Source organism: Protopterus annectens, chromosome 2.part0, assembly GCF_019279795.1.
Source record: "Protopterus annectens isolate FY-2018-M chromosome 2.part0, PAN1.0, whole genome shotgun sequence".
Taxonomy (NCBI): domain Eukaryota; kingdom Metazoa; phylum Chordata; order Ceratodontiformes; family Protopteridae; genus Protopterus; species Protopterus annectens.
Window position 1 is genome coordinate 234,293,587 of NC_056728.1, and position 20,046 is coordinate 234,313,632.

Sequence of the window (20,046 nt, forward strand, 5' to 3'; positions counted from 1 at the left end):
GACCCACTAGTAGATCCTGTTCTCTCTTAAGAGGACTGTGATCACAGTGGCTTTAAGAAGACCACAAGATACAATCATGGGAAGGTCAAATTTTGGTGAAAATACTTATACTGGTTGAGGCGCTGTCTAATATTTCACCATGACAGCCTATTATTGACTCCCATGAGAGTCTAGGGGTGGCAAGTATGAACTACAGTATCATGACATTAGCCACCATTATTCATTGAGTCATTAACCAGAAAAATCAAGTCCTGAACACCAAAATTGTTGTAATCATTTTTTGATTCAAATCGAGTTGGAAAGAAAGTAATGATCACCAGTGTCACCACTTTTTTTAAACAAACTGAAACTGGTAATAAAAGTCGAAGAGAGGCACTACTTCTCCACTGAGGTAATACATGGAGATCAAATGACAACTACATAATAAATAATGTTTTTTTTTTCCAAAGGAAGAACATCTATTTTTGCTCCAGTCATACTCTCAGCTGTCCACAATTTTAACTCGAGGCCACTAAGCTAACTATTCAAAAGACACACAAGGGTAAGGGATCTTTAGAAACTACAGAAACTACTATAAGAGTAATCTAATGAGTAATATGAAAAAAATTGTTGAATAACTTGCGAAAAACGTGTTTTATTGTTCAAATTTGGCTCGAGCGAACTGGAACCACTGAGATCCATGCTGCGGCAAACTAGATGTGAGGTAATTCCATCAGTGCATCATGGGATAAGGGGTTTGGTCTCGAGTTACTGGTAAACCTTGAACTTTGCAAACGGTCGTATTGGAGCCGATGGATCGGCTCTGAACCCATCAGTAAAGCATGAAGGCGAGATGGAACAACTCATATGAAACGTTATGGTGAGTACATAACTTTTTTTTTTCCAAAGGAAGAACATCTATTTTTGCTCTAGTTATTAACCTCAACTGTCCACAGTTTTAACTCATATTTTGTATGTTCCTCATAAAATTTGTTCTTTTCTGACTGTTATTGAGGATTGCATTCACTAAAAAAGTTACAGACTTCATATCCTTCAGAAAATGCATGGTAATACAAGACCTGTTACTCTAGCAACTTATTTTATTAGAACAAAATTTAAAATTTGTCTTTGACTTTGGGTCTTTCTCCCCCCATTATTTTTGGCTTTGTCCAAGATTCTTACACTTCAGAGGTTGAGAAGTATGGCCCAAGTGTCTGCTAGCCATTAAGCCTCCCTCATTTGGGCTCAGCCTATTCATTCCTTCATACTAGGGAAGTGCCCAGTATATTATTATGGAGTGAGAACTGTCCATAGCGCTACTTTTCAGGCAATAATGAAAGTGAATTATAACCCAACCAGCATCCCAGATATTAAGGCATTTGTAATGGCCTAACCGCACCCCTTGGGGGTGGGATGTGTGATCCACAGCACCATGTTGGTCCACATCACCTTCCCCATGTGAGAACATCCTACAGCAAGCAGTGGTTTGGTGAGCATAATGCATGTGCCATGTGACAGTATGTGGCCAGCTCTACCCCATCCTCACCCCAAGATGGGCATGCCCATCCTTCTTTGCCAGCTATGTCAAGTGCCCAAGTCATTATGTGACCTTGGGTCACTTGGCCACTGTCAAGACTATTACTTTGTACCGCTAAAGTTCTAAAGTTGACATAACATTTAATCTTCCCTGGTATTTCACAGAATTTATTTGCATTCATTTTCCGTAAGCATGATTTCATAATTTTATGCATACATTGCTATTTACTAATAGAGATGAAATGTAGTAGTTGCACAAAGAAAGTACAGATGTCTCAGGAATGTGTCCTAATCAAAGGTGTCTGAGTAGTATCACTGTGACAGACAAAATCTCATGTAACTCAGAGCTTTGCACCCCTCCTCAGTGGTTCAAGAAGACTTCTCCTTCCATGGATGTTAGCACAAAGAAATGAGAGCCTACACCATCTTCATTTCTTTCTTTCTTGCCCAGACAAACAAAGAACTAGCAATCCCTGGTCATCTGTCCCTGGTAACTATTATACTGACAACACACCCCTTAGAGTTGACCCAGTAGCCAGGGACTTAGAGACACACATAGATAGTAATCTAGCCTTTGATCATCACATGTCTACAGTGGTGAGGAAATCATTATGTGTTGCGCAACTTATAAACAAAGGTATGGCATCTAAATCCAAGTAAGTCATTGTTCCACTGTATTCGACATTCATCAGACCTATCATTGAGTACAATGCCCCCTTTGGTATGTGCCTAACCCGCCATATCCAACAACTGGAATGTCCATAGAGGTTCCTCACTAAAAGAATACAGGACGTTAATAATATGTCCTATGGAGTCTACTTCACGTCACCGAAATCCCATTTCACTGACATTCATTTCACTGAGACCAAATCACCTAAAGTTCAAATTGCTGAAAATTCATTTTACTGAATCTCATTTCACTGAATTGTAAGCTATAGACTTGATGTGGCACTGTGTAGAGTACTGTGAGGCAAGTAAAGAGTGTATGGCCTCATCCCCACTGTAGTGCAACCTGGAGTTAGTCTATATAGTTAGGGGAGGTGTGGGGGACAAAGCCCACACGTACACTCCCACTTAGTTTGGTTTTATATTGTCTGGTTTCTGTTAAGAGGATAAATAAGTAGTTTTTGAGTTGTGGTAGGAGGTAGGCTTTACTTTTGTGAGTTTGTTTGTCTTTGGTTTCCCATTTAGTCTTGTGGAATGTAGCATTGTAAGCTGTCAGTGAAATGAGATTCAGTGAAATTAAGTTTTCAGTGTTGTGAACTTTAGGTGATTTGGTCTCAATGAAATGAATTTCACGTCCTATGCGGACTGCCTCAAGGCCCTATCCCTGTATTCTGTCTCCTACAGACTTTTGAGGAGAGATCTATGCCTAACATACAGGGCATTGTCAGATCCCACTCTGATGGACCTACTGCATATCCACAAAACAAACAGTACCAGAATTACCCGTTCTAAAAACTTAAACCTTGCCTGTGATATAAATAGGACCTGCTGGAGATATAGGTACAGTATGTTATCCCAGAGACTACCCCATCTATGGAACAGGCTTCTCATCCATATGAAGCAGAGATCCTCCCTAACCCAATTCAAATGCAACTTGAACAATCGAATGAGAAACTGGAAATGTATCCCTGGTTTGGCACCTATGTCTCTAATGGAAACTGCTAACCTGTAAATGATTCATCTCCCCAGGCCCATGCTTACACTTATTACATTTTGGAATCCAAAGTCCTTTCCATATGGAAACAATTCTTCACTCTACCAGTACATAAAGGGGGTAACTCCTCAGGCATCATTAATTTTAGACCAATTGCCAAACTCTCTCCTCTCTCTAAAGTTCTAGAAAAATGCATACATAAACAAGTTATGCACTACATACTCACTCAACATGGCTTTAGACCAAAGCATAGTACTACTACTGCCCTACTATCATTCCTTAATACCATATCCCTTGCAGAGATAACTACAAACTTGTCTCCTGCCTATTCTTAGATCTCTCTAAAGCTTTTGACACCGTCTCTCACCCTCTCCTTCTGCACAAACTAACCAACCTTAACTTCTCCCCTGATACTGTTGCATGGTTTTCTAGCTACCTCACTGACAGATTTCAAGCAGTGAAGTGGCAATCTGCACTCTCCCCTCCTTTCCCAGTTAAAATGGGTGTCCCTCAGGGTTCCATTCTTGGTCCACTACTTTTCAACATCTTCATTAATCTTCTTTACTCTTCCTGTCCTCTGTCATCACTGATCCAATATGCTCATGACTCTACTGTCATCACTATTGCTGACTCGCCCTCTGAACTCATCTCTACAACACAGACTTCCTTTAACTCAGTAGAAAACTGGCTCGCTGATAACCAGCATATCCTTAACCCAAAAAAACTAAGCTACTGCTTTTTCTTCCTAAAAACTACAACTACATTAAATCCACTTTCACAATCCTATCCCCCAATAACACACACATTGAGGTAGAAGCTAGCACTAAACTCCTTGGTGACATCATTGACGACCAACTTAAATCGATCTACACATTAACAACTGTATCAAGAAAACTCATCAGAAACTAGGGTTCCTCTACCACAACAAAAGGTTTCTCACCAGTGAAGCTAAAGAAACTCCCTCTTATGCCTACCTCCTACCCAGTCTATTATATGGCTCTCAAATTCTTACTTGCCTCAACTCCACACTCCTTGCCAAACTTGAATCTACCTACAACAAGATAGCCAAATTTGCAGCCCATCAGACTTACAAGTCACATCACTGTCTCTCACTCAAACACCTTAACTGGCTAGAACCACCTCACCAGCTTCTTGTCCCTCAACTCCAGATCATCCACTCTATCCTTTGTCAGCCTTCTTACTGTCCTACCCTATCATCTGTCATCTCCCACTAGTCACCTGTTAGATCTCTCTGGAGCTCTAACCTAGATCTGCTACAAATCCACAAACCTAAAACTAAGAAAGGATGTATTCCCTATAGCTATAATCCTTCCAAGGCCTGGAACAAACTCTCACTAGAGATCAGGTCAGTCAAGGAACTTAGTCAAATCAAGCTAGCCACTAAAAATTACTTGTTAAGCCAATGGACCTGCCTCTGTACCCACCCCCATTAAACAGCTTATCAACCCCTACTCCACACCTCTATCTGCTCCCAACTTATGTAACTTTCTTTAACTTTCTAGACCTTGTCTCACACATTACATACATTCTTATCTGCATAATGTAAGATTTTACATCTGGTGACAAAACTATTGTTAGTCCTTCTGAATGATGTAGGATTGTAAATCTGACAGACATAATGATTACTTTACTGTACTAAATCCTTGTTTTTCATGTATATGTTGCTTGGAATATTTTCTGTAAACCAGTTGTTGATTGTTTACTTATTTTTGTAATTGATAATCTGTAGAATATGTGGAGCTTTTCTCCCCGGGCCTCTGCTGAAAAAGGGCTACTTAGCTCAGTCAGACAAACCCGGTCAACAAATGTGCAATAAATAAATAAATCAAGGGTACCAGAACTTGTCAGAGATTTGAGATGCATGGCTAGGCTTAAAAAGGCCCTTGTGGTCATTAGCCTAGTAAACACCTATGAACCTATAAACAATGGGTTGATGGATGGTAGATCCATAAGGGACCATCCACGCCACACAGAACAAGACCAGGTGAAGAAGGAAGTTTTTTCTAGAGCTACAGAGACATGGAGAAACAGAAGGTAGGTGTGTGTTGTGTGCGTGACTGTATGTGTGTGTATTCCCTCCATCCATACACATTTATCTGCATGGATGTGTACACATAAATGTGAATGCTTCTGTGTGCATACTTGCACAGAAATGTGCATGGGTTTGAGGGAAAGTAAATTAGTATCCACCTCAGCCCTTTAACTCCTAGGCTTGCCAAAGTGTGAAATGAAGAAGGGAGATTATACTGTAGTAGTTATCATGCATGAATATGTTTTGCCACACCGAGTTTCATATCCAACTGTACTGATCTTCATATGGATCAATGCTGCAGTCATGCCATTTTGGAAGTCCTTCCCTAAGTACTGGGAGGCTGGCTACTTTTTGAGGAAGCCCACGTAAGGTGCCACTGGTGAATCCTACCATGTCTTTGGACAGGCTTTCTAACACATGGTGCTTGGAAAAAGTGTGTAAAGGGTGAAGAGGTTGTTAATCGAAACATCTTAGTATGTAGCACTCTGCTACGAGCAGTAGTGATTGCTGTAGCCCTGGCATAGTGAGGCCACACTCTACCTTTTAAAGGTATTCCTTGGACAGAGTAGCAGACATTTAATGTGATGAGATAAGGATTACGAGAAGGTCTACTTCAAGAAAGTTTCCTTACTTGTTATCAGTAAAGGAAGCAAATAATTGCTCTGCCTTTTGGTCTTGTACATCGGCAGTATATCAGTTGCATATATACTTTCAAAGAATACAAAATCCTTGCTCCATTATTCTGAGGACTGGCTAAAAAGAATGGCACCTACAAAGTCTGGTTTAAGGCCACATCTGTAATCACCTTAAGCATGAAATGGGGGTCCTTCTGTAAGCTAAGTACATTCTTGCCTAGATGTACTCATCTACTGATTTTCAAGCTGTTTGTTCCTTTTATATAATAAATAACTTTTCACCCTCTCTTAAAAATGCTATTATTACAGCTATTCTTAAGCAAAATTCTTGTTTGATCTACTCACCTTGATAATTTAATTGACTGTTGATCATTTGAACATCTAGTTACGTAAGTCTTAGTTCCACAACTGCACTTTCTTCGATAACTCAGTTTTCCATCTACCTATTAACTTTTCCACTAATTTTTCTACATTATTTTTATCCTTTTATGGTAAACATACTGGGCAGTTAACAGTACAAACACAGCAGGCATTACTAAAGAAGCAGCAAGCTTGGAAGTCTTTTAATGATAATAGCAACATGTCTATCCCAGCAAAGTAGTGACGGTTCTTTCCATCATGTTTTTCACTCAGATTTCTTCACCCATACAGATGTTAAAATTTTAGTCACTGACTTTCCAAATGATACTTAAAGTTTCAGTTCCAGATGAGAAACTTTTGACAGACTCATTAGATTATTCTGGGAAAACTCATCTCCAGGATTTAAAAATGCAAGGCTTGTGATCCGTACGAGAAGGAAAATCATGTCTGTGTCGCATAAATTGGATAAAGCCTTGTCTAGGATGTAGACACTTCAAGGAAGTGCTGGGAAAAAGGTAAGACTCATGTCTAAATGCTGGTTTGCCTGCTCTGGGAGTGGGACCGGGTGGTTTACTAGCTGTTTTGCCACATGCAAGAAGAGATTGCAGGCAGAGCAGCTATAAATTGGGATGTGGGCTTGGGCTGCCAACCCTGTGATGGCAGTCCTGTCATCAGCATGTGGGTGACAGTGCTTACATGCAGGGGGAAGGCACAGTAAGCTCTCTGTATAACATGAGTTGCCACCTTCAGCCAAAAAGGGGCAGGGTAGGGTGAGAGCCTAATGAAAATACAAAACAAAGCAAAACAATGGCTGCCTGAATATCAGTGTGGCTTGATCAATTTCCACTAAACTGGGAATGGACAAACTGACTGAAGAGGGCTGATACTCCCCAGGTAGTGAGGGTGACAAAAACAATATAAAAGGAAGGAAAAGGAAGGTGAATTAATTTAGCCCATTTCCCTGCACACCTCAGGCAGACCATATATAAAATTAACAGGGGGGTGGGGGCACATAGGAGCCTTGACACTATGCAGACAGCCTAAGGCCATTAACACATTGTGAGCCTTAGGCTATAACTAGCATATCAGTGTGTCAGTTCCATACCAGCCTCCAACCACCATCTTCCTTATAACAAAATATGAACACAATTGGAATATATAGGAAGTATGGAGCAAGCTACATGGAAAAAATTGTACTAAAAGGTGAATTATGCATTCGTACAATACAATTTATTTTGTGTATCATGCAAAATAGACCCTCAAATATTCTGCTTAACTATTTAACGTTTTTTAATTACTGTTTTCCATTCCATTATGTTGCATCCTTAAGGTGTGGCTTTATAGATTTCTCATAGGTTCTTATGAATGGCTTATCTCATGAATGTTTTTTTACTCTATCCTGTGTTGGTTTTTAATTTATTTTTATGATATTAGGTAAGTGCTCGGATATTGTTTGGTCAGGTAATTAGGACTGTTAGAATTTTAGTTTTATCGATGCTATCCTGTGTTGGTTTTTAATTTATTTTTATGATATTAGGTAAGTGCTCGGATATTGTTTGGTCAGGTAATTAGGACTGTTAGAATTTTAGTTTTATAGTTTAGTTATGTTTGTAGGTTCATAGGTAGGTACTAGGCTATCTGCCCGAGGGCATTTATAAGCCTAGCCAGAGTGTGTCGGCTTTTGCTGCCCCATTGATTAATTAACTGAGCCTCTGTCAAGCAGAGCCAGTGAAGTGATCCCAGGGGTGTATTTTCTGTTACCCATCCATTCATCAAGGTTTCTCTTGAAGAGTGTTAGTGAGGGGCTCTGCCTGATGTAATTTGAAATTTTGTTCCAAAGCATGGGGAGACTCTGTGACAGGAATCTATCCCTCTAGCATGTTCTATTTATTGTTGTGGCGAGGTTTCGCTCGCTAGAGCACGTGGCTCACAGTGACTTGCATTTCTTTAGGTGGAGCATGTCCATCAATTCTGAGTTGGACATGGCTTTGTAAGTCAGGCAGAGATCACCTCTGAGTAAGCGATATGCCACTGAGTACAGCTGGAGTTTTTTTCAGTTGAGCTGCATAGGACATATGTTTGAGGCCAGTAATCCTCTTGGTGAGGTACTTTTGTGGTCTTTCCAGCTGTTGGAAGTGTCTTGTGCGGTACATCCCAAATGGGGCATTGTACTCTATGATGGGTCTAATGAGTGACGAGTAGATGGGCACTATAACCTCTTTATTTCTAGATGTAGTAAGTAGATTAGTAATTAGATGGGCCACATAGAAGGATTTCCTAACTACTTTGGCAATATGATTGTCAAAGGAGAGATTACTATCTACCTGGGTTCCCAGATCTCTTATTACCTCTTCTGTATTCAGGGGGCCGCCGCCTATGTGGTAATTCGTGGGTGTTTTGTTTTTCCCAAATGGGATGACTATGCATTTTTTGGCATTTAGCTTGAGCCATGACTTTGACATCAGGTGTCCGTCTCAGTAAGGCCCTTTTGGAGGATGTCCGTGTCAGCCAGAGAATCAATTATGGCTCCCAGTTTGCAGTCATCGGCAAACTTGGTTAGCCATAGTCCTCCTGTGTTTGCCTGTACTTCTGAGAAGTATATGCCGAGCCTTGCGGGACACCACTTGTGACTGGTTTAGAGTCGAACCTGCAGCCCACTATTCTTACCGTGTGAGTTCTGTCTGTAAGCCAGTTGTCAACCCATTTTGTGACGTAGGAGTTTATGTTCAGGCTGGTGGGTTTTTCTGTAATACCAGAGTGGGGAAAGGTGTCAAAAGCCTTGGAGAGGTCAAGGTAGGCTGTGTGAACCACCTTTCCCTCATCTATGGCCTTGGTGACTGTCTCGAATAAGTCAACCAGGTTTAGTAGGCATGATCTGCCCTTAACAAAGCTGAACTGGGTCGGGTCAACTGATTGGAGGTTCCCAATGTCTTTGTTAATGAGTTCCATGATGATGCGCTCCATAGCCTTGCAGACCAGGCTAGTCAGGCTTATGGGGTGATAGTTACCAGGGTCAGTTGTGGCCCCTCCTTTGTGGAGAGGAATAACCGTTGCTGTGCGCCATTCTATGGGCACATAGCCTGTGGAGAGGCTGAGGCTGAACAGCGTGTTTAGTATTCCTGCAAGATGCAGCCTGGGACACCATCTGGTCCCATTGACGCTGTGTTTTTGGCTTTTGAAAGGGCTGTTTTCACCTGTGCTTCTCTGACTTTTGGGACACTACACTTTTCTGGTATTGTTGTAGGCCCTTTTGGAGGTGAAAGGGGGGTGAAGTTTGCACTGAATCTATCTGCCAGGATGCTGGCAATATCAGTAGTTTCAGTATATTTTGTGCTATTTTGCTCTAGTTCAGTGCATATCTGTGAGTTGTCACTTAGAATCTTAACATAGCTAAAGAAGGTCCAAAAAACAATGCTTGATGCTGATACCTCTACCAGAAGACACAATTGGAAATCCACAAAAGTCAAAAAAGTCTCTGGAAGAGTACTGTTACGTATCCAAAAGATTTATTAAAATTAAGTAAAATCACACAAAATTTCAGAGATCTCTCTGAAATTTTGTGTGATTTTACTTCATTTTAATAAATCTTTTGGATACGTAACAGTACTCTTCCAGAGACTTTTTTGACTTTTATAGCTAAAGAAGGCTATGTGGTTATCTTTTGAATCCTTGGCTATTTTTCTTTTGAAGTTAGCCTTGGATGATTTCATGAGGGACCTTAGTTTCTTACTGATACCGATCAGGGATGTCTTTTCTTCTTGGGATTTGCTTTTTTTCTGAACTAGTTTCCTCCTTCTATTATATAGCTTGCTTATTGCAGGGATCCACCAAACTGGTTTCCTTCTCTTAGAGGAGTGAGTCTTGGTTTTGCTAGGGATGGCATTATCCATGCATCCTTGTAGGTGCTCATAGAGTGCATTTGTAAAGGTTTCTGCATCTTGGGCAGCATTATCCTTTAGCGTGGGGGCTGTGAAACTTACCACCTCTGTCTTAAGTAAGGTGAAGCTTGATTTAGAAAAGTTTTTTACTGTGGTTTCCTTAGTTGGGGGTGGTGGTGGAGTGTGGATATCCAGAGTGATTAGTTTACGGTCTGATGTAACCAGTGCCGGGTTGACCTCCGGTGTGGAACACCTGTCACCCATGTTGGTGATTACCAGGTCCAATATATTTTCACCTCTGGTAGGGGAGTTTACCAGCTGATCCAGGGTGTTTGAGTTGATGAATTCCAGCAAGTGCTGGGCCTGGGAATTTGTACTCGAGTAGTTTTCCTAGTGAATGGTAGGGTAATTGAAATCACCCAATATAAGGGTGTTCGGTAGGACCTTCATGTTTTCCAGTGTCTCCAGAAAGGTGGAGTGGTGGTAAAATCTTATTTAGTTTAGATATTCAGTGTTGGATCTTATTATCAGTATTGCTGTTTTCTAATTGAGTTCATGTGGTTATTTATTTATTTATTTATTTATTTATTTTACATTTGTTGACCGGGCTGGTCTGACTGGATATATGTCCATTTTCAGCAGAGGCCCGGGGAAAAGCTCCAATGAACACAAATAATAGTTATTTTACATGATAGATTTTAAAAATCGAGGTACATCTTTTAAAAACTCTTTACATTTCTTTACATTGCTGGTTTAAATTTCTTTATACATGTAATGATTAGGGAATAATACAGGAAATGTAAGAAATGAAATGAGGTTAATATATGATGATTTAAGGAATAGTACATGAAGATGTTAGGAATGCCAAGAGGTTAATATATGAAAACACTTTCTTTAAAGGTTAACAGAGATGTACCATTTGGTTAGTCAGGGTTAGCACAAGGGCATAACCAATGTGTTTTGCGGAATAGTTTCAGTTTGTTTTTAAAAAGTGATATTGAGGAAAGCAAGGTCAGGTCACTAGGGAGTGAGTTCCAGGTTTTACCCACAGTGTTAGAGAACAAGGAGTCCCCAGCCATATTGTTGGTTTTGCTTAGTTGTACAAGTAGTTTGTTTGAAGAGCATAGGGTCTTAAGATTATTGTAGGGGGTGATAAGGTTAGTAAGTAAAACACCCACAGTACTAACTCCACACCTAAAATCATCACTTCTTTACCAACTTTAACAAACCTCATAGATCTTGCTCAGAACATCTTTCCAAAAATCTTTTGCATGCATGCCTCTGGCCTACCTTACTCATATTCTCAAACTGACAAGCTCTAAATTACAAACCAGTGTGTATATATTACTTGTAAAACTGTTACTCCTGTACAGACTAATATTGACTCATGCTACTCACTTTATCTATTATAAATGTGGCAACTCTCTGTAATTCTGCCTTTGTAAACTCACAACTGTTTGAACTTACATCATATAATGGCACATATTCTGTATATTTAGATATATTATAATGATGTAAACCTATATACTTTATATTATGCATTTGAGCTTTTCTCCTTGGGTCTCCATTGAAAATGTGCCACTAGCCCAGCTGGACTAACCCGGTTAACAAACAATAAATAAATAATAAATAAAGTGTTGCGGTATTAGTTGGTTGATACAGGATCTTGTGTGCAACTATTATTTGGTTATATAGTAGTTGGTTTGGTAACTCTAACCAACCTAGTTGTTCTAGAATATGACAGTGATGGGTTCTGAAAGCAGAGCCAGTGGCAAATCTGGCACTATTGTTATAGGAGATTGCTAGCTTGTTAAGGTTATTTTTACACAAGTTAGTGAATATAGGGGAGGCATAGAGAAGAGTAGAGATTAAATGGGTGCAGGCAACAGTAGTCCTAGCTAATGGAGTCAGGAAGGGTTTTATCCTGTAAAGGGAGCCAAGTTTTTTGTTGACTGTTTTTATTGTATTGTTAATATGAGCATCGAAGGTAAGGTTGTTATCAATTAAGACACCTAGTAGCCTGCTAGTGGGATCAGGAGATATGATAATACCATTGTTTGATATAACAGTAAAGTTAAATGGGGAGGCCCTATGAGTTGGATTGAATAGGAAGAGGTTTGTTTTTTTTGGGGTTAAAGATGAGGCAGCGATGTAGAAGCCAGTTTTCAACTGTATTGAACACCTTTTGGGTTAGAGTCTGTAGATCAGATGGAGAAGTGGCTGAGCATACTAATGTGGGATCGTCTGCATATTGTATACAGGTAGCTTGTGGAATTACAGAATGTAAGTCATTAATAAAAACAGAAAAGAGGAGAGGACCTAATATAGAGCCTTGAGGGACACCAAGGGCAATGGGAAGGTGGGTGGATAAGTTATTATCCCATAGTACAGCCTGCTGTCTATTGTTTAAGTAGGATTGGAACCATTGTATGGCCAGTGAGTCTAGTGAGAGGGTTTTAAGTATATTTATGAGTAGCTGATGGTTAACCATATCGAAGGCTTTAGAGAGATCAATGAACAGTGCTGAGGAAAGAATGTTATTATTATGGTTTTTGTTAATGCAGTCTGTGAAGGATAAGGAGTAGAGTTGGTGCTAGGAAATGGCCTAAAACCATGTTGACAGGTAGCTAATAGGTTGTTCTGGGTAAGGTAGTTTAGCAGTTGTTTATGTGCACATTTTTCCATAATTTTTGCCAGGAGTGATAGTATGGCTATGGGTCTGTAGTTTGATAACTCATTGGAGTTACCACCTATATGTAGGGGAATAATATGTGAGATTTTGTAGGGGAATAATATATGAGATTTTCCAGATAGATGGGATGGTTCCTTCAGTTAAAGTTCTATTAATCAGGATGGATATGGGATAGGCTATGGCTTTTGCAGCTTTTTGTAAATATTCTGCTGGTAATAGATCGGCTGAGGGGGTGGTTGGTTTGCATTTCTGAATAAGGGTACAGACAAGGGATGTAGGAACAAGTTGAAATTGAAATGAGTAGAGTGAGCTGGATATAGCATTAGTCAGGCTACAGCTATCAGGAGATCGTTGGTTGGCAAGAGATTGGATGGTCTCTGTAAAGAAAGTATTAAAGGTATTGGCAATTTATTTGGGATTTTCGTGGTTAGTGCCTGATGGGGTTGGAGTGACAGAACGACCAGGGTGTAAAAGTGTATTGATTCCCGGCCCAAACTTTTGAGGATTGTTTTGATGGGTTTGCTGGAGTTGATAGTAAAAGTTTCTTTTGTCTAACAGAATGACTTTTTTTGTATCATTTCTTAACTGTCTAAATTTTACATGATTTGCAGGGCTTTTTGTAGTACGCCATTTGGTCCAGACTTTATTTCTAAGTAGGACTTTTTGTTTGGTTACTTTTGAGATCCATGGGGCTGGTTTAATCTTAGTTCTAATAGTACGTATTGGTGCATGGCAGTCTAAAATGGCTAAGAATTTAGTGTTAAAGTATTTTACTGCTTCCTCCAGTGGAAGATGTTTTAGGGCTGACCAATCACATGCCCTCATTTCAGTTTGGAAGATGTCAGAGTTGAAGTTTTTGTTTCCCCTAACTGTCTTATAGGTAGATAGGTTAGGAATGTCAGTCTTATGCCTGATTGTAAAGATGGGAGAGTGATCCCTTAGATCATCAGGGAGGGTCCCTACCTTGTATAATTGGTGATGACTGTTAATGAGAATCCAGTCTAAAGTACTATCTCTGTTGTTGAGTTTGCTGATCCTTGTGGGGGAAGTAATGGTTTGAGTAAAACCATATAGGTTAATGTGGGTAGTAGGTTGTTCAGAGGTACAGTTATTCCAATTGATATTAAAGTCGCCGAGTACTATGGTTTCTTGGGCATAGTTAATGGACAGCCAGCTGAGGATGTCTTCAAGGGTACTGGTATTATTACCAGGGGGAATGTAGACACAGATGATATAGATGGCTTTACATTTATTGAGCTGAACTTTGGAAATAATGAACTGGGCATTACTATCTAGAGGTGGTTTGTAGTCTACAGAGGTCACTTGTAGTTCAGATTTGTATAGGATAGCTACCACCCCACCCTTCTTAGCTATACGGTCTAGCCGTAGGATATTGTAAAGAGGTGGTAAGACTTCATTGTCTTGAGTTGCTGGTTTTAGCCAAGTTTCAGTAAGGTATAGGATGTCAAATGAATGAACAGCCAAGAGAGCATGCAGGTGGGCTTATGTCGAGATGGGAAATCAGTAGTGAGTTATACAGCTTGGTTGTAGATTCTCCTCATTGTAGGAAATTTAACACCAGTGATGGATCCTTCATCAGTGGAGTCAGGATTCTATCCCTCTACATCAGATCAGCTGACCTGTTTATTTTGCATTTTTGCTTAGGATTACTGCTTATCTTAGTGTGTATCTGTTTAATGAAATTGCACCAGTGTGGATGAGATTGGTTTCTGATGGGATGAAAAGTTTGACATTCATAGGTGTCATATTGCTAATGTATATAAATAAAAAAAATGTGCATTCTGAAAAAGAGATGCATACATTTTTATACCTTTATATGTAGATATGTCTCAAAATAAATCTTCTTTTTTTGGCTGCTCCCATTAGGGGTCGCCACAGCAGATCAACTGTGTCCATTTCTTCCTGTCCTCTGCAACTTGCTCTGTCACACCAACCACCTGCATGCCCTCTCTCACCACATCCATTAACCTTATCTTACGCCTCCTTCTTTTCCTGTTACCTGACAGCTTCATCCTTAGCATTTTTTTCCCAATATACTCTGCATCCCTCCTCAGCACATGTCCAAACCAACGTAATCTTGCCTCTCTGGCTTTGTCTCCAAACCTTCCAACCTGGGCTGACCTTCTAATATACTTATTCCTAATCCTGTCCATCCTCATCACACCCAGTGCAAATCTTAACATCTTCAACTCTGCCACGTCAAGCTCTGACTCCTGCCTTTTTGTCAATGCCACTGTCTCCAACCCATATAACATAGCTGGTCTCACTACCCTCTTGTAGACCTTCCCTTTCACTCTTACTGGTACTTGTCTGTCACAAATCACTCCTGACACTATTCTCCACCCACTCCATCCTGCCTGTACTCTCTTCTTCACCTCTCTTCCACACTCGCCATTACTCTGAACTGTTGATCCCAAGTACTTAAACTCATCCACCTTCGCCACCTCTACTCCCTGCATCCTCACCATTCCTCTATCCTCCCTCTCATTCACACGCATATATTCTGTCTTAGTCCTGCTGACCTTCATTCCTCTTCTCTCTAGAGCATATCTCCACCTCTCCAGGGTCTCCTCCACCTGTTCCCTACTCTCACTACAGATCACAATGTCATCTTCAAACATCATAATCCACGGGGACTCCTGTCTGATCTCGTCTGTCAACCTGTCCATCACCATTGCAAATAAGAAAGGGCTCAGAGCTGATCCTTGATGTAATCCCACCTCCACCTTAAACGCATCCATCACTACCACAGCAGTCCTCACCGCTGTCACACTACCCTCGTACATATCCTGTACCACTCTTACATACTTCTCTGACACTCCCAACTCCCTCATACAATACCACAACTCCTCTCTAGGCACCCTGTCATATGCTTTCTCTAAAGCCACAAAGACACAATGCAACTCCTGCTGACCTTCTCTGTACGTCTCCATCAACAGTCTCAGAGCAAACATCGCATCTGTAGTGCTCTTTCCTAGCATGAAACCATACTGCTGATCACTAATCATCACCTCCCTTCTTAACCAAGCTTCCACTACTCATAATAAATACTGACACATAAATATATAAACAGTTCTGTATTACTTGTTATGATGTGGTCCAACAACAGACCCAGCCTGAGGTTTGCCAAAGAGGTCATGGGACATACAACTGCAGATTTAACTAGGAAACAGTGGCTTTTGCCGAGACAATCATCACAGAAAATTGAGGAATTAAATTACAATGTAGAATACATATTTATGTTCAAAAATGAAAAACTTGAACATAGCATATTTGTCAGATATCAATGTTTAGAGACACTAATCCATCAGGTGTATATTAGAACATCAAAATTTCACAATTTTGAATGTTCTAACATCGACCCCTATTCAGCGAATGCTGACAACATCGAACATTCAGAACAGCGAGTTTTTTCCTAGGGAAAAAAAAATTGCTGTTCCGAAACACATACACACAACACAAGCACACCAAACAAACATCAATCCACACACATACACCCAAAATCTTACAGCTAACCCTACACTAAACTGTACAAACACCACTAACTATCCACTTATCTTAACCCAAACCCTAACCCTAAGGTCCATCACTATCGCACAATCACCTCACCCGCGCCCTAACCCTAACTCACCTAACCCCCCCAACCCTCACATCCACACAATCGCAGACATACCTAACCCACACCCTAACCCTAACTCACCTAACCCACACCCAATCGCACACTTACCTGAACCCTACTCGTAACTTTCCACCACAGCGCTGAAAATAGTGAAATGACAGAAACGGACAACTGAATTCTTTCCCTAGGAAAAAATTTGGTTATCTGTCGTTTCGCTATTTTCAGCGTTCACGGAATAGGGGTCGATATTAGAACATTCGAAATTATGAAATTTCGATGTTCTAATATAGACCCAATCCATCATATAAATGTAATACTTCAAGTATATATAATGGTTACTATATGCAGACAATGTGGCGTTACAGGCAGACTCTGAGCAAGCATTTCAGCAAAGGATAGGAGAATGGAATGTAAAACTGAAAGCACATGGGATGAAACTAAGCACAGATAAGACAGTGGTAATGGCAGCAAACTGGGGAAATCAGAAGAAGCTGTAAATTGAGAAAGACAGGAAGATAGTAGAACAGGTAAATAACTTCAGGTATCTGGAAGGGGTGCTTGAAGAGAAGGGAAGTCTGAATGAAGATGTCAGAGCTAGAACCAGGGGGCTGCAGCCAACTGGCATAGAGTCTCAGGTGTCGTCTATGACAGAAGAATGCCAAAGAAGCTGAAAAGTAAGGTGTACAAGACAGTGGTGTGACCAACACTACTGTATGATAAAGAAACCTGGGCAGTAAAGGCAGAACAGATAAAGATGTTAGAGGTGATGTATATGAAGTGCCTGAGAATGGTGGTAAGATGCACAGTGTGGGACAGACAAAGAAATGAGGATATAAGTGCAGAAGCCAAAGTAGCTCCAATTGCAGAAAATATCAAAGAGAAAAGATTACTGTGGTTTGACACGTACAGAAAAACAGAAGACAATCTGGTGAACAAGATTTGGGACAGACACGAAGAAGGTAAGAGGAAACGAGGACATCCAGCAACGAGGTAGATGGATTTTGTGAAAGAAGATCTGCGACAGTCAGGCATGAGTGTTGAAGAAGGCAGGAGTGTAGCACTGAATTGAGAGAGATGTCGACAGTTAATATGACACCCTAACTCCATGTAGAAAATGGGAAAAAGGGGGCTGGTGATGATGATGATGATGATATATATATATATATATATATATATATATATATATATATATATATATATATATATATATATATGTATGTACACACACACACACACACACACACACACACACACGCGCACACACACGCACACACACACACACACACACACACATGTCTATACATATGGTTTAATATGGAATCTACAAGATGACTGCTGTCGACCGACGTGGTCAAAAGGCAGTTTTCAAATGGGCAGAATGCTGACTCACCACAGCGAATGGCTAGTGTAGTTCGATTATCTGAGTTTGGCATTGTGAACGAAGGTAATGGTTCAGTGAGGAACAGAGAATTAACCCATTTCCTCACTGTAGTGCAATCCCGAAGTTGGTATATATAATTGAAGGGGGGCAGCCCCCCTGCAAAATAGTAAAATACATGTACCATTGACTGTGGAATGTCATGGTACAATAAGCTGCGTATCATGGGTGACTAACGTCATCTTCTGGTATGTCGAATACATCAAACTACAGGTGTCGATTCAGTTTCCACCTGGCCGGATTTTCTCTGTTGCGAATTCAAGATTTCGGGTCAACCATATATAAAATTAACAGGGGTGTGGGGGCACATAGGGGCCTTGACACTATACAAAAAAAAAAAGTTGTTAGTTAAAACCATTGACACACCAAGATGCTGTCTTTTTTCAGTTTTATTGCATTAATGTTAGTGATGTTGACATTTGGGTGTTTTGAATGTATGTACTCCTATCTATACAAAACACACACGCACATACAGACCCAATGTCTCAGTGAGACTAAATAGTTTAGAAAAAAGTAGAGTTGAGAAAGAGTCCAAATGGGCATTCCTAGACTTGCAAAAAGCGTATGACAAGGTCACAATTAAGATAATTTGGGCAACCTATCGATAGAAGCTGGTAGAATTAGTGCACGCAATGTACAAGGATCCAAAGACACAGGTACAGTGTTCACACACTCAGAGGGGTTCTTAATGGGACTGGCTGTGCATCAGACTTTTGATTTGAGCTTTCTGCTGTTCATACTTGTGCATCAGGGGTTTTGCTCTGAGCTCTCTGCTGTTTGTTCATACTGGTGATGGGCTACTTCAGTGAACAGATCACAGGGATCAGATCAATAGAGCTGCTCTATACAGACAATGTGGCATTACAGGCAGATTGAACAAAAACTTCAGCAAATGATAGGGAAATAGCATGCAAAACCGAAGGCATACGGGATAAACTGACAGCAAATAAGACTGTTGTAATGGCAGCAAATGGGGGAAATTAGAAGTTCAAAATTTAGACAGAAGCAAAAATAGGAGAACAGGTTTACAGTTTCAAGCATCTTGGTGAGGTGGTTGAGTTGAAGTCTGAACGAGGTTGTCAAAGCTAGAGTCAGAGTGGTTGTAGCCAACTGGCACAGAGTGTCAGGGGTATTTTGTGACAGAATAATGCTAAAGAAGCTGAAATGCAAAGAGCACATAACAGTGGTACAACCAGTACTATTGTATGATACAGAAATCTAGGCAGTGAAGGCAGAGCAGCTGATGTTAGAAGTGATAGAGATGAAGTATCTGAGATGGGTGGTTGGATACACACTGTAGAACAGATGAAGAAATGACATCAGAGCAGAAGCCCGGTACCTCCAGTTGCAAAGAAGGTCAAAAAGAACATATTATGATGACGTGCAGAAAAGCATAAGAAAATTTGGCGAAGAAGATTTGGGATAGACAGGAATAAAACAAAAAGAAATGGACGATTAATTATACGAGTACAAAATGGGGGTGGGGGGACTGATAATGATTTGATAATGATAATATGTACATACAAATATGCATACAGAGGTGTGCATGTGTATGTATCTGTATATACACACATGCATGCAAACATATATATCCATCCACAACTCCTTTTTCCCCATTTTTGCACATGGGGGTCAGGGCTGACCATAGGTATGAGTGTACGTGCAAGTGTGTGGTGTTGGTGCACTACCGCAGCAGGGCTATCCACCCAGTGGTGTAAACCTTGGCTTGAGATTATAACAAACATATAAATATATATGGGAAAAGGGTTTAAGGATGGATGGATATATATATATATATATATATATATATATATATATATATATATATATGTGCGTGTGTGTATACACACACACATGCACACACACACACACACACACACACACATATATATATATATATATATATATATATATATATATATATATCTATACATACATACATACATACACAGGTAAGCCTACTTGATGCAAGTTTCCCTTTTCAGCAGTAGCACTGTCTGGTTAACTAACTGCTCAGAATAACACATTAGTAAATAGGTAATTGGGAACGTATTTTCTGGGAGTGCGGTGCGTTGGCTGACTTTAAGGATTCCCTTCGGGACGCACTGTCAGAGATGATGGGTTGGCAGATTGGTGTGATGAGGGAGATGATTTTTCTGAGTTATGATACAGAAT